At 42.7% G+C, this 15,564-nt stretch overlaps 1 protein-coding gene across 2 annotated transcripts in view; it reads right to left on the reverse strand.

Annotated features, from left to right (window-relative positions):
• ift80 (intraflagellar transport 80 homolog (Chlamydomonas)) overlaps positions 1 to 15,564 on the reverse strand; it is a 36,732-nt gene that overhangs the window by 11,820 nt on the left and 9,348 nt on the right. The window lies entirely within an intron of this gene.

The following is a 15,564-nucleotide window of genomic DNA, read 5'->3' on the forward strand; positions in this document are numbered from 1 at the left end:
GTTAATGTGAAATTAATTGCTATTTACCTTCTTTTCCCTGAATTCTCACTTTGGTTTTTGCAGCTCCACGCTTCCTTACTTATAAATCCTGAAACAGGAATTAGTCTGCCTTTCTTTAACATATATTCTTTACATGTAGATTATTTTTTCTCTTTTCCAAAGCTGATAGATCTCATCTATTCTTCAGCTAACATCTTGAGATGGCCCGCTCTGTGTTAAAGCACTCCAGGGGGAAAGGAGAGGATAGGAATGGAGGAGAGAGGGATAGATAGATGGAGGGTCAGATATAGAGCTGAATGTATACACCAGACTGTAATGAAGTAGGACATATGATATTGGCTAGAGGAGCACAGCTGGATCCAGGCTTACCTAATGCTTTTAACACATTGAGCCATTTGACTCTTTCTAGTGTGTGTGTGTGTGTGTGTGTGTGTGTGTGTGTGTGTGTGTGTGTGTATGTGTTGGAAGCGGGGTTGTCTTTGTGTGTGTGTGCAGTACATGCGTGTCTGTGTTTATGTTGTTTGTGCATGTGTGTATGAGATAAAGTATAGATGAGATGAAGACAGATTAAAAATAGTAATTGTAAGAATGGAAGAAAATAGGATCACACTACATCAGAGTAATGAATGTGTGTGTAGACAGGAAGAAATAAGTATGTTCACTTGTTTTTCCCTTTCATGAGTGTCCAATGTCTGTTTTGAAGGTGTGTGTGTGTGTGTGTGTGTGTGTGTGTGTGTGTGTGTGTGTGTGTGTGTGTGTGTGTGTGTGTGTGTGTGTGTGTGTGTGTGTGTGTGTAAAAGAGGTGAAAATCCCCTGGCTTGTCAGAGTTGTCAGCCAGTGTCTGTCTATGGGACACAGGGGAATTCCTATAGCTCTCCTGAGATGGAAGGACTGGGCCAACAGAGGAGAAACCTGGGACACGAAAACCTTTTCCAGAGCAGCATACAAAATCCCTGCATCTCTCCTTCTTTGATTCACCTTTCTTTCATTTGTTCCCTCTCTCCTTACTGGTGAAGAGTTCAGATGTTCTGCCTAACAAGAAACTGGTCAGGAGAAAAACTGCATCATTTAGTTCTTCAATAAAAAATACAAAGATAAGATAATCATCTTGTAAACATAGGACAAGCACATCCTAGTTACGTTGCTTGGTTTTAGCATGTTGAACTTCTGATTTATTCCCATCTAACTCTCTGTAACTGATGTTTCAGTGTAGCCAAACACAATTTGTGACTACATTGAGACCGTTGATCAAATAACTATTTTATGTCAGCAATATTGTCTTATAGGGGCGGCTGTGGCTCAGGAGGTAGAGTGGGTCGTCCTTTAATCACAAGGTTGGCCTCCTGTCCGCTTGTTAAAGTGTCCTTGAGCAAGACACTAAACCCCAAGTTGCCCCTAATGGGCAGGCCAGCATCTACATGGCAGCTCATCTGTATGTGTGTGTGAATGGGTGAATGAGAGGCAAATTGTAAAGCGTTTTGTCCGGTAAGGTATAAAGACGCTATATAAATGCAGTCCACTTACCATTGACAACACCTGTATTGTGTAATCGGCATTCGGCATCTATAATAAGCACATTTCTGCTACATAGTAGTTGACAGTGTCTAAGCAGACATATGTAATCATTCTGGAAATGCTATTTATTTCTCTTTTACACTACAAAACCAGACTAGTGTTTTCAGATTTATTTAAAAAGATGTGAGGCTGTGGCCGGGTTGGCTCAGTGGGTAGAGCAGGCGCACATATACTGAGAGCTTTATGCCTCGACGCAGAGGACCAGGGTTCAAATCCGACCTGTGATGATTTCCTGCATGTCTTCCCCCCCTCTCGCTCCTTTCTCACCTAGCTAGCTATCAAATAAAGGCAGAAAAGCCCAAAAAAAATTCACCAAAAAAAAAAAAAATGGATGAGAATGGATTATTACAACGATAGGAGAAATGGAGGAGACAGGGAAACGGGAGAGCAGCAGCAGGAGGAGGTGAATTAGTCAGTGGCAGTAGATTTGGCAACTGGCTTTATTGCAGCCAAAAGCAGTGGAACTGAACTGAAAACGCTACCAGACAAGGCTGGAAGGTGATTCAAGATTAGTAAGATATTATACAGCAAGACGAAAGAGCAAGCAGACAAGCAGAAAGAGTCTATAAAGGCCAAAATGAAGCTTTAGGAGGGGCTATGAAAGGTGGGTCTAGGCCTTCATGTAGCTGGAGTCCACTCTCTGGTCACTGAACCCTGTCTATCCATAATGGGCAGCTTTGTGGCCAGAGAAAAGGTGGCAGACATGACGTGTAGTTCTCAGCTGAGCTCTGTGGGAGAGAGGGGGAGACCTCTCAAATGTACAATGAGCTTATACACACAGACTACGTATGTACATATAGCAGCAATGTATGGCTGTGCATGCCCGTCTAGGTACACACTACAATTCAGACAGAAACACACACACACACACACACTTATACTTGTGTCAAGGACGTGGCAGGAGACCAAGGCTGGTAGTTTAACACTTACGATGATCACTTTGAGCACCAAGCAAAACACCCACACATGCATCCTGTGTGTGTTGACATGTGTGTGTTAATGTGACTCAGACGCACAGACGTTGGTTGCATGTAGGTGACAAACCCTGGAGTGCTGAATTGGTAAAATGACCCTGTGGGATGCAGTAGTACTGCACAGAATAATGTAATAACGCTGCTCTACCATCCTTCACCATATTTGTGTTACTATCCAGATTTTTGGTTTTGTTTCAGGGGCAGACCAAAGTGATGATCCACACAAACACAGACCCTGGCTTGCAGCATGTGGATGTTTTGACACACAACAATAAAATTTGGCATGATCCAACATTAATACTGTAGTAACACCATGATGCCACCTTGATCTACTAATTAAGAAAGCCATAACAAATTTAGCCACCAGATGGCAGGATACAGAAAAATAACAGATTAACCAAAACAGGTCAAATGGCTCCTACAATATACATATTATTAGTATTGTACAGTAATTGATTTCATACAGTGATTTAATTATACATTTTCTTTATCTTTACCAACCACAACCCACTCATCCTCCATCCAGTGTGCCACCATATAATATAGAAAATAAAGTATGCCAAGTGATTCATTTTAATTCAGGGTTGTTATGTTGTAATGACTGATGACATTGAGGCCATGGCCAGGGGGGTGGCGGGGGTGGTTTGGGGGGGTCCTCAGTGCAAAATGTTGCTTAGGGCCCCAAAATGTTCAGAAACGGCCCTGCTACCAGAGGCCCACGCAGACATGCTGACAGTTCTGCAGACAACTGCCTGTTTGTGCCACTTGTACTATGCCTATGAGATTGTCTGTTACATGGACTGACAGTTTGGCTTGTGTGTGTGTATGTGTGTGTTGGTGTTGATGTTGATATTGACCAACTGTTTTTGTCTATATGCTGATCTTGTCATTTCTTTTTTATTTTACATGTATAGTCAATTTTACTTGTATTGGGCTAAACCTGTATGTACTACTATAATCCTTTTATCTTTTTAGGTGTGACATTGTACGATCTGTCCAGGGACAGCAGATGTAAAATAGCCTTTTGGCTAATTCTGGCACATTTTCCATTTTTATATGTATTATTAGTGTGCATTGTCCTTGTTAAATAAACCTGAAATAAATTTGCACACACACATAAGCATGCACGCAACCAAAAAACACAGCCAATCTACGAACACACAGCCTATTTAGAGCCTCTTTAAGGAGAGTGCTTGCCCTCTCCCTCCTCCCTTCCTCCTGCATTTCTCAACATATGTTTACCATTAAGACTGGCAGGTGTTGCGGGCCTGCCCCTTCTTTCTATTGTTGCCCTGCAGCCTCAGCCAACATGGGGAGGCCTGCAAAAAGGTTATGTAAAAAAATGTCCTCCTCTCTATATAGGTACAACTAACTCTTTCTTGCCTTTTTTTCTTTTCTTTTTAAAAAAAAAAATATCACCCCACAATTAAAGTATTCCTCCACCCGTCTATTTATTATGAAATACTCATTCCCTGTAGGCTTGAAAAGGTGGCTGCTGAAAGTTGAAAGTTTTGTCCTTTCCACCGAACAGCATTCCAATAATGACATCTTTTCATGGCAGAAAGAAAGTATAAAAAAGTAAAAGTATCAAGTTTGTACCTTGCACTACATTATCCAACTACAAATGGAACCTGTGTATTTAGACATATTCCGGCCAAAATATGAGTGTTTGGAACATATTGCACATGCAGCTGGGTAGCAAAGATGTGCATTTGCTGCTGAAGTGGTATAAGAAGTTTCTGTGGACATTTTCATTGATCATCATTATTAGAATCTATTGTAAGTGACAAGATGCAGACCACAGCCGATATACTCCTCCTTTTACATCCACCTTTAAAGGCTATAAGGTGTGAGTATATTACATAGATGGGATTTTTAGTGGAGCACAACTTTAACTTCATCAAACACCCTTATTTTACCTGGTATATAAAATACTGACTGAAACGACATGCACAGAATAAGCAAAGCTATCTTGAAAACAAAGCACTGAAAAAGAGAAATACAGAGAGTGAGCGGGGAGCAGGGAAAATACTAGATAAAGTTAAAGGAGAAAATGGAAATGTGTATCTATGCCATTCGTTTACCCCTTCCCCCTCTATCTATCTGCACTACCTGAAACAGTGCTTTGGTCTTCATGGCCCGCTCTGAGTGGAGTGGGGGTGGGCGGGGGTGGAGCTCGGGCCAGGGAAAGGGTTAATGACACATGTCTGGACTAATGGCTCCCAGTGGAGCTATCTGCTGATTCAGCCCCATTACTTCACAAGCATTAAATATGTCTGCCCTGACCGCTCTCTGCTCCGCCGCCGCCCCCCCCCCCAGCCCTAATGCAAGTCAACAACATGCTAATCAGAAAAGGGGGCATGAGAGTTCCAGACTTTCTATGCTTTTCTAGCCCTTCATCTGACACTCATGTCACACTGAAGTAAGCATCTAGGAAAAACTTGTCCCAGTCATTAGTGTTAATGGGTCAACCGGAGTCTGTGACCCTGCTAAAAACCTGCATTTTATGCAGCTGCTACACTACTGGGGCCTTGGTATAAAAAGATGAACCCAATGCACTTGTAGCACATATACAGTAATGTATAGAGTACATATAGTAGAATTGACAGCGCACTAAATATTGGCAGTGATCTATAGCACTATCAAATTATTTATTACTTATATTTTAATTAATTAAATTATATTACTAGATGTTGTTGCATGACATTACAGTACAGACAAATCGATAGTCTATACTGTAATGTCCGCCATTTGGATCTCCTGTGTTGAGACAACACTGTGTCGGGCGGGGGGGAGAGAATGACATGCAGCAAAGGGCCGCAGGTCGGCGTCAAGCCTCTATATATGGGCGCCTGCTCTACCAAGTGAGCTATCCGGGCGCCTGTGTCAATCACTTTTAATGACAGTGACCCAGTTTTTGCATGTGACCAACAGTGTGGTATGATTGGTCAAAATAGAGTTAAACATGTTCAGTGAATGCTATGGAGATGCTGAATGAACCTGCGTTTCTAACGATTAAAGATGCACATATCTGGTAAAATGTTAAAACTTTATTATATTGTATTGCAGACGTAAGTATTGAAATGATATCTTTTCCTAATATCTTTATACCTATTTTTGACCATCTATATGTGACTGTGCTGTCTGTTTTTTTTAACATGAAATGATCATGTTGCTCAAACTGGTAAAAGAACTGGTTTATCTCATAATTACACAACATAACAGATATTGCCACAAAAAGCCCCAGATTGTCCAAGCCTATACCGCTGTGTACACTTGGTGAAAGGAGGGCTACCTTCTCTATTAGTTTATCACTGTGCTAGTGGGCTAGTGGGAGCCAACCTAGTCCAGGGTTAACAGTCTTACATAAATCAGAACAGATGGCAGACCTCTGCAAAGCCAGCTGGCTTCAGTTTTCCTGTGTGTCTGTTTGCAGGACACGACCTGACAGTGCAGGTACAGAGTGTCTACTCTTCAATCTACTCTTCCATTCCCAAACCAATTACGTAACATAGGAATGGGTTTGAGAGTGAAACTAAAAACAAAGTCTTTTTTTTTTTAGGAGAGTAGGAGGTGGTTTTGGATGAGGGTTCATCAATCTCTCAGCAGATTAGGAGGCCTTGTAAATGTCAGTTTGCAGTGACCCCTCCATGGGGGATGAGGTTCACTATTAGGATAAGGACAAACTGGGCCTATGTCCAGGACTGGTCAGACCTGTATGTGTGGGAACTGCTCTGGCTGAGAACTGGCATGTAAAATGGACTAAGCAATCCAAAATCACCACACCTTTTCCAGAAATGAAGCTGTTACTATGCACCAAACTACATGTAAATCAATGTGTATGTTTAACTATGCAGTTACAGTTTTACTAGTGTACTACTACTAATCATCTTTGTACTGCAATGCCACATTGCTCTGTATTTGATGTCCTATACTGAGAATTCTACATTTATATTTAAGTAGTCAATATGCAACAATGCCACCAAGACAGTATTCAAAGTCATTTATGTAACATGTGTGCACACGCAAGCATAGATAAATAATTTTTCATGAAAGATTGCTAAGGTAAATTATCAAGATGCTCTTTGGGAGGAAAATGAGGCGCATCTAATGCGCTGTGCTTCATAATAAAGCTTAACCCCCTGTATCACATTACATACTATCAAACCGAAAGAGGACTCAGGACATAAAAGAGCTGCTTTTCAAATGTTCCACTACACCACATAATCTAAGCTTCTATGATCATACTGAGATTAATACACACGCACATAGGGCTGATCCAGTTTTGTTAGTTTTTTCCCCTCTGTTGCACGTGTGTCGCATACTGGAAGAGTTGAGTGTACAAATAAATAAGAATTCAATACATTACATCTATGTTATTTTGTCTTTGTTAAGAAAGTAATGTTTCAACAACGGTATCAGATCGGTATCGGGTATTGACAGATACACAAAGCCCAGGCATTGGTATCGGGACTGAAAAAGGTCGGATCGGTGCATCTCACACACACTCTCACTCACACGCGCACACGCACACGCACACACACACACACACACACACACACACACACACACACACAGGGATGGGAGATGACCTTTGATGCACTACCTCAGGCAAGTTTAAAGAAATGAGCAGTTCAAGTTTGTGGGATTTTTGTTCACGGTCAAAGGCGCATGTTGAACAAAATCAATTATTGACTTCAACAATAACATCCGGCAAAATACGGTACACTTCTGTGTACTATGCAGGTCTTCATTTCGCCAAAAGTTGTCCTCTCAGCTGGTTGGCTTCTTAGTCTCTTATTTGCAAAGAAACTGTGTGCTTATGTGCAAGTGTGTATGTAAAAATAATGTACAGTACAAGATAATCTGTTAATAAATTTGTTATTATAGAGTTATGGCCTGGAACACAACACAATGTAAAGTTCCAACTGCTAAAGTATCAAATATACATCTAGGCCTTGACAGACCAAGGAGATCGTTGGCAGTCAGTCATGAATCGGCGTCGGCACGAGGAATCTATCGGATTGGCTATTCAGCTTAAGCGAATTAGTACACAAGAAGAAAAACGGTAGTGAGGAGAGCTAACAAACGACTGTGAGAGCGCACACAGAAGGTTCCTTTCATTTTTCATCTTCATCTCATCTGAACAATCCAACAGAGCTGTCAAAACTGGCCAAAAATGAAGTTTGAATGTGCCTTTTAAAAAACACATAGGTGCGATCTATTGGAATATCTATTTTTGCACATTATGTAGCTACATAAGAGGGCCAATGTACAACAAGATAACGTTACATAACTAACGTTACTTGTGCTAGACTATCAACTTAATGTTTCATTCACATGCTCTTGTCACATCGTAGAAAATCACATTGCTATAGCCAGATGAGTGACCACTTTGTTTGGCTCATTTTCTGTAACCAGTGTAGCATTAAAGCAACACCAAAGTACTTTTCCGCTTCGGTTCCCCTAAAGGTTGGAAGCGGAACTGTCCATTACCGCTGTCATAGTGTCTCGTATGTGACATTGTCTCATTCGAACTACAGATCCGCTAACCGATCTGGCAAACTTGCATAGTGCGGTTATAGCCGATAGAGGGCTGCAAAGCGAATGCAGAAGTGCCGTTCACCTTGTGACGAGTTGATGAACCACTGAAACAATTTTGGAAACATTATTTTAAGGTACATTATTTTGGTGCAAGTTTGCCAGATCGGGTAGTGGATCTGTAGTTCAAATGAGACATTACGACAGCGGTAATGGACAATTCCGCTTCCAACCTGTAGGGGGACCGAAGCGGAAAAGTGCTTTAGTGTTGCTTTAAGGCATGTTGGGTGGAATTAGCAAGCTAACGTTAGCTAACTAGCCAGTGGCCGCAGCAGAGCCCTCTGTCCCTCCGCTCGGGCATCTCTGCTCCCCACTGCAGGGAGACTTCTTTGCAGAGAGAACAGATGACAGCCCGGGAGACGGACACTCTGGTTAGCCATCCTGGTGTCTTCCCCGTGGAGAGTGAAGCAGAGGAACCGTAGGTACTTTGCTAATTTAGACAAACGCTGTAGTCTTTGCGGTGTGTTTAAGTGCAGTTTTTTGGTTACGACAAAGTCGAAATGGATCACCACTAGTTCTTGGCTGTCTGCTTGGTGTGTCAGGGCCTTTAGTGAACTTACCAGAACTTGGTGTTTGCTCTGCCTGCTGCACAATAAACCATTTGCATTCCCTGACTCTGCAATAACACATGACAACGATAGCTATCTATAAGCCCATTTCTAAATATAGGCCAGTGAGAGGAGCTCTGCAAATCTCTGTATTGAAATACTCACTTGGCTCGGCTAAAGAGATACAGAGGCTGGGCCTGGGACAAGTGTAGAGTGGCACAAGTTGGAGCTTTGGCAGTGCATGGAGAAACGTAAGAGGGAGAGACAAATTAGAAGATAGTGGGAGGGAGAGAGAGAGAGAGAGAGAGAGAGAGAGAGAGAGAGAGAGAGAGAGAGAGAGAGAGTAATGATCTACACATGGTTTCATGCTGGAGCCTCAACATAGTAACCATAGACACATGCTGGGGCCTCCTGGGACTCATCAGCAGGACACAGCTGTGAGCTGGACAGCAGAATTCTATTAGCACCAACAATGCACACATGCGCTTGAACACACACACACACACACACACACACACACACACACACACACACACACACACACACACACACACACACACACACACAGTCTGTATTCTAGATCAGCCATTTGAAAATGTTACTGTGTTTTGGCATGCTACAAACGACACAACACACAACCTTTTACCCTCCAATGGACCTACTACTTCCCTGATGGCAGGTCTAGAATATACTGGATCACTTGCTGTAGTTTATCTAATGGCCTACAAATAGGTTGAAGGGTTTAAACAATTTAGCCAATGAGCCGAGACAACGTTCTATGGGATCCCTACAGACACAAATACTTTTTTAAGACACTGACAAGCACACCTCAAATCTTCAATTGGTTAATGCAATACCTGTTGATAATAGCGAGTCTAAATTTGTATCCTTACATATTGACTAGTCTTCTATACTGTGAAAATCACACAGGCCCTTGAGTACTGGTTTCATATAACTTAAACAAACACATGTATCCATATAGCAACACAAACACACACATTATACTAAGTGCATACATGCACATATGCGATGACAAGCCCATTACTTCTATGTGGAGGCAAACATATATAACAAATTATACCAAATGAAGCAGCCAGTCCATAAATTAGTCAACGTCAAGTGTAGCACCCTTCTGATCCATGTGGAAGCCAACGGAAAAGGAGGGGGTTGTGCAGGGTGCAGCCAAAATTAAAGCCTTTGAAATCATCCTTTTCTGGACTTTGGTCCATTGCCTCCAGCCCAGTCTTAATCCTCAATAACAGCTCTTAATGAACTCTGGGTTGGCAGTAAAGCCTGAAGTGATACCCCAGTTACACACATGCTCTGCTTACACTTATTGCTTATGCTTATTTGTGTGCATAACTGAAGCCCTTTCTCTGCACTCTAACTCCTTATACTGTTGTATCCCTCTTTCTGCTTCTATCTCTCTGTGAGTGTGAAATGTTTGTCTAGCTAGTGGAGGTAGTGATTTAGTACTGCTAAGAATGATGACTCTGCCAGAGGGGCTGGCAGGGCACTGTCTCACTGTCATACGCTTACTCCAGCCGTGGGGGGAGGGAAGGATGGAGGGGGGGAGAAGTAAAGAAGAAAAAAAAGGCAGAGGAACGAGAGCAGAGTGAGCGAGAGAGAGCGAGAGAGAGAGGGAGAGAGAGAGAGAGAGAGAGAGAGAGAGAGGCTTGAGGGAAAGAGAAACCACCGTCTTTTATGGAGACCAATCCTCCAAGCCTCACTGCCTAGGCCAACTTTACAGGATATATTGGACAGTTCCACACTACCCTGCCCCCCACCCCTCCAACTGCTCTCTTTTCTCAGCTCTTTTTCATGCTCCCCTCCTTTTTGGTTTCCAACAAGGCAAGCCTTTAGCCGAACTCTAGAGAGGTGTAAAAGTATTACCATGTCAACAAGTGCCTTTTACTCTAACCCACTTTACGCACACAGGCTCCGGCTCATACACACACACACACACACACACACACATACGAGCTAGCACAAAAAAATTGGGGTCAATCATCTGCAAGAAGGACCTTACATACACTGTTCCACAGAGTGTGCCAGAATAAGTTCAGCAACACAGAAAACTAAAGCCTGTTCTGTACAAAGGACCTAGAATACAAAGTAGAAACCCTTATCCTCAAATTCTGGAAGGAGAAACTAATGAGCTCTTTGGGATGATAGATTAAGTGACATGCAAGTACTGCATCTTACAGTCATATGCTGTTCACACTTTTCTCATTCTCTAAACAAGGCTTCAACAGGCCTGGAAACTTCATCAAAATGTGTTAAAAAGAATCAGTAAAATTATTCCTATGAAAACAAGAGAGAAAGCGGTGGAGGAAGAGAGCTCTGATGGGTGAGATAGACCCCAATTTCCCTTTTCAGAACTTGTGGTCTCTTTCTACCAGTTCAGTGTACGACGGGGGCAGGCTTACGACAGCGAGAGAGCAGAAAGGAAGAGTGCAGAGAGCAAGAAATAGCATGCAAAAGCACAGATTTGTAAGGGGAGGGAGAGAGGGAGGGAGGGGTAAAGCAAGTGGAGAGAGAGAGAGAGAGAGAGAGAGAGAGAGAGAGAGAGAGAGAGAGAGAGAGAGAGCAAGAGCAGTAGCCCTGCCCAGTTGCCTGGGGAGAAAACTGCTCTGCTGCTGACTCAGGACTCTCTTTGTTTGACAATGCTCCCTCACTCTCGCTCTCTCTCTCTCTGACACACTCTCAAACTTACTTGTCTTTTTTCAAACACTCAGTCACCATCTTTTCTCATGTGCACATGCGCTTTCTTTGTCAGACTCCTGCCAATAATTTCACTTTGACTTACTTTTCATCTTCTCTCCTGAGTAACCCTCCTCTGCTGTTTTTTTTCCACCCCCTATGTCCTCTATTCGCGTGCGTCTGTCTCTGCTACTTCTGCTGCCTTTCCCTTCTTTTGCAGCAACATTTTTCTATACTGTACTAAACGTCTCCTTCTAATGTGATGAACGCAGATAAAGGCTTGCAGCCTAATACAAATACAGTGGTTTCTTTTGTCTTTTCATGCTCCACTAACAGTGGTTCATGATCAGGATCAGAGCTCTGGGCCGTTTTATTCTCTTCCAGCAGCGGCAATTTCCAGATGTTGGCCAGCCAGTGGTTGGCAGCAAACTGCCAGCACCTGTTCTGGCAGTTTGCTGCATTAAGGTATATGCTGGCATTAAGGTATATGCTCCTTAATGATAGTGGGGGGAAACTGTTAGAGGGACTAAGTCAGAGTCAGAAAGACTGAAGCCTGAAGTCTGGCAATTAGGGTGAAGCATGGCATGTCATAGAGGATGACTAAGAAAAGAATAACAAAAGACCACAAGAAGACTGGCAGACTCATGGATAGTCAAGAGTGATAGACTCCCTGAGAGAAAATAATGGTTGGCAGCTATAAGGATAGCAGACAAAGATCCTATAGAGAATGAGGCTGCACGTTAAACAGGGAACAGAGAGAGAGAGAGAGAGAGAGAGAGAGAGAGAGAGAGAGAGAGAGAGAGAGAGAGAGAGAGGAGCAACGGTGATTCCAGCTGGACATGGACTCATTCCCAGAGTGGCAATGCTGAGCAAGGCTTACAAAGACCCTAAGGGGACCCCCCCGGACTCACCCAGAAAAAATGGAGGTAAAGAGGGCCTTGGGGAAGGCAGGAGGGAAAGGGAGCCAAGAGGGGGAGCACTGATAAGCACGAGGTAGTCCAACACACCCTGACACAGAAAGGAGGGAGGCATGCGAAACAAAAGGAGGAGAGAGAGAGAGAGAGAGAGAGAGAGAGAGAGAGAGAGAGAGAGAGGGATTTATACTTTACACTTTACAAAGGAAAGCGTGCTTGCATCTCATAGACAAAGAGGAAGGGAAAAGATGTAGCGCAATCTCCCACCTAAGTTCATACAGAAAAGCTGTTAGACACACTCAGGATGGATAGACTGATAAGGGTAGAAGCAGTTTTTTTTCAAAGACAGTTGGCAGAAAATCACAGCTAGAAATAAGAAATCATAGATTGTCATGATATAAGGCCCATTTGATAATTGTATGAAATATCAGGCAGTATCCACAAGTAGATACCAGTGGTTTTACACTTTCACATACCCCACTCTTGAATACAACGCTGCTATTATGAGCAATAACTTTGATGCATGATTTATGACTACTCCTCTCCCAAAACCGTGTGAGGGTGACAGCTGTTGTCACATTGTGAAAGGAAAACTGCAAGTATGTACGCCGCTAGGAAAGCAGACATTTAAGTAATAAGGCTCAGTAATAGGGCTCAACAATAAAACCATCTGATGATCCGTACTAGGTTGCCTGTGGTTAATTATAACCTACAAATGGAGGAGTAGAAAAAGAGGGGCGGAGAGGAGAGGGGAATAGAAGACGTACACTGGCTTATTGGTAGGAGTGTGACAGGGACCTTGATCGTACCAGGGCTAAGCTCAGCCACGTTTCAGTAAGACCTCAGTTAAAGCAGATCAGGCGAGGGAGGGGAGTAGTAATCGCTAAGCTATTTGAGACCTGGGTCTAAGACCACGTACAGATCTACATTAGCCCTGCATTAAAAAATGCAAACCAGCTCATTCATTTGAATGAGTCAGTTAAATGCAGGGGTGTCTGGCAAAAAAGTTGAACCAGGCTCAATTTTTGCCACAACGCTATGTGATATCATCCGGCAAGGCGCTGCGGTGGCCTGCGTTGTTTTAACGTTGTAAAAAGGCTTGTTTTCGAATTTGAATGCCCGCAAAGTCCAGAATGAGCATCAAACCAAAAAGAAGGATGGTGAAATACAAAATCTGGCCATGATTACAAAATTCTGTCCTGCTTATGTGACCTTAAGCAAAATACTGAACTTTGATCAGCTCTTGGAAAAATGTACTGAAGTTTGCATCTGTCCTGTAAGAAAAGTAGAAATTTCTCTTTATTTATCATACACGTTTCGGAAACACTGACCAAAGAACATGTACAGAACTTAAGTTACATAAATAACATGATTTCTCATATAACCAATAATTGTTTTAAAAAAAAGAAACTACTAAAAATAAAAAATAAAAAGTATTGTGCAGGAATTAGAAAAAGTAAAACCAAGCAGCTATTATATTTATGTATGTGAGCATGGGTGTACAGTGAAGAGAGAAAAAACAAGCGCAGTGACGAGAAGGGGGAGGAAGGGGGAGGCGGAGTGAAAAAAGCTAGAGGGTGCTCGCCTGGCACAATGAGTCCTACTTGTTAGCCAGTGACAGTGTCAGGGATCGTGACAGGGTCCAGACGCTAGACACCAGCTGCAGCGCCTCGTAAATAGACTGCTGTCTCGCAGGCACATTTGCACGGCAATGGTTGCACATGCACGCGCGCGCGCGCGCGCGCACACACACACACACACACACACACACACACACACACACACACACAGGCATGTGGGCACATGCATATACTATGGCAGGCACACAGACAGACACTGACTTATTGTCTCTCCCAAATCTTGTAAAAGGGACAGTGAACCTCTTTGTCTTGTGTCCTGTTAAAGCTCCTGTGAAGAGAAAATGTACTCCACGCACAAAAACTCCAAACTCAACAAAATTGCAACACAAATAATTAAACATGTATTTAATAATAATTAAAAATAATATTTTCAATAATAACTAAATGTTAATGCTCTATGAAACAGAACAAACTTTGTGTTCAGTCCATGTGTGGCTTGCTGGAACTACAAGACTAATCTTTCCCAGTACTTTTGCCTCAATGTAAACTTTGTGTGTGTGTGTGTGTGTGTGTGTGTGTGTGTGTGTGTGTGTGTGTGTGTGTGTGTGTGTGTGTGTGTGAGTGCGAGTGAGTGAATGAGTGAGTGAGTGAGTGTGCGCTCCCCCTCCCTCCACGGTGATAATGAGGGGGGTAACAAACTACATCTGCCCTGTGGTGCGTGGAAAAAGGAAATGTGGAGGAGAAAAAGGGAAGGAGTAGGAGAGAGTTGAAAGTTTAGGGCGAGAGGAGAGCCGAGCTGGACGGGAGGTGAAGGGGTTAAATGCGCGGGACTGATCCTGCTGAGCAAGCAGCAATACGTTAAAGTGCAAGGTTTCATTGTAGCAGATACAGAATTTAGTCGCGCTAGTAACTGAAAAGACTCTTTGCACTGCTTAACCCTTACTGCGCCTCAAACAAACCACAGCAACAAGACAGGTAAAGCCCCTGTAATTGGGAAACAGCTTCTATGGTTGTGTGTAAAATGCACATGCACAATGAGATTACAGTAATTATAGTGCAGTGACCACTAACTTGATGCGTGAGGAGTGTATGTCTGAATTCAGATGGAGTGACCTCTGGAGGGGGATTTTCTTCCACCCCCCCTATCCTCCTCTTGAGCAAGCATCCCACGACATGCTATAGTACACACTGTCTCTAAGGGGCTTAGGGAGGAGAAGACAAGCATACCCTTCCTCCACTTAGAGCGGGGCAGAACCATAATCATCATAATTATCAATTATCATCACACTGTCTTAACCGAGACACACCACAGTAAAGCATGTGGTGCAATGACGAAACAATGGAACAAAAAAAAAAAAAACACGTAAACAAAACCAAAATGGGAGGACGTAAGGTGAATCGGGTCATTACAAAACATAAAGCAAAAAGCAAGTTGTACTCAGTTCTGTCTGTTATAGTTTTAATAGCACAATCATTTTTATTTTTGTTTACGCAAAGAAAATGGATACAAGCTGGCTTCATTTGAATGATTTCATCAGCTCACGACTATAATCTGGCAATATTCCCAAAAACTACAGAAAACCCTGGTTCAGCAAACCAAAAGTGATTGTAAAAGATAAAGACTCCCTACGCATGTTCATACTGTCTATACAGTATATTAATGTAAACC

The sequence above is a fragment of the Sander vitreus genome, chromosome 3, assembly GCF_031162955.1.
Source record: "Sander vitreus isolate 19-12246 chromosome 3, sanVit1, whole genome shotgun sequence".
NCBI lineage: Eukaryota > Metazoa > Chordata > Actinopteri > Perciformes > Percidae > Sander > Sander vitreus.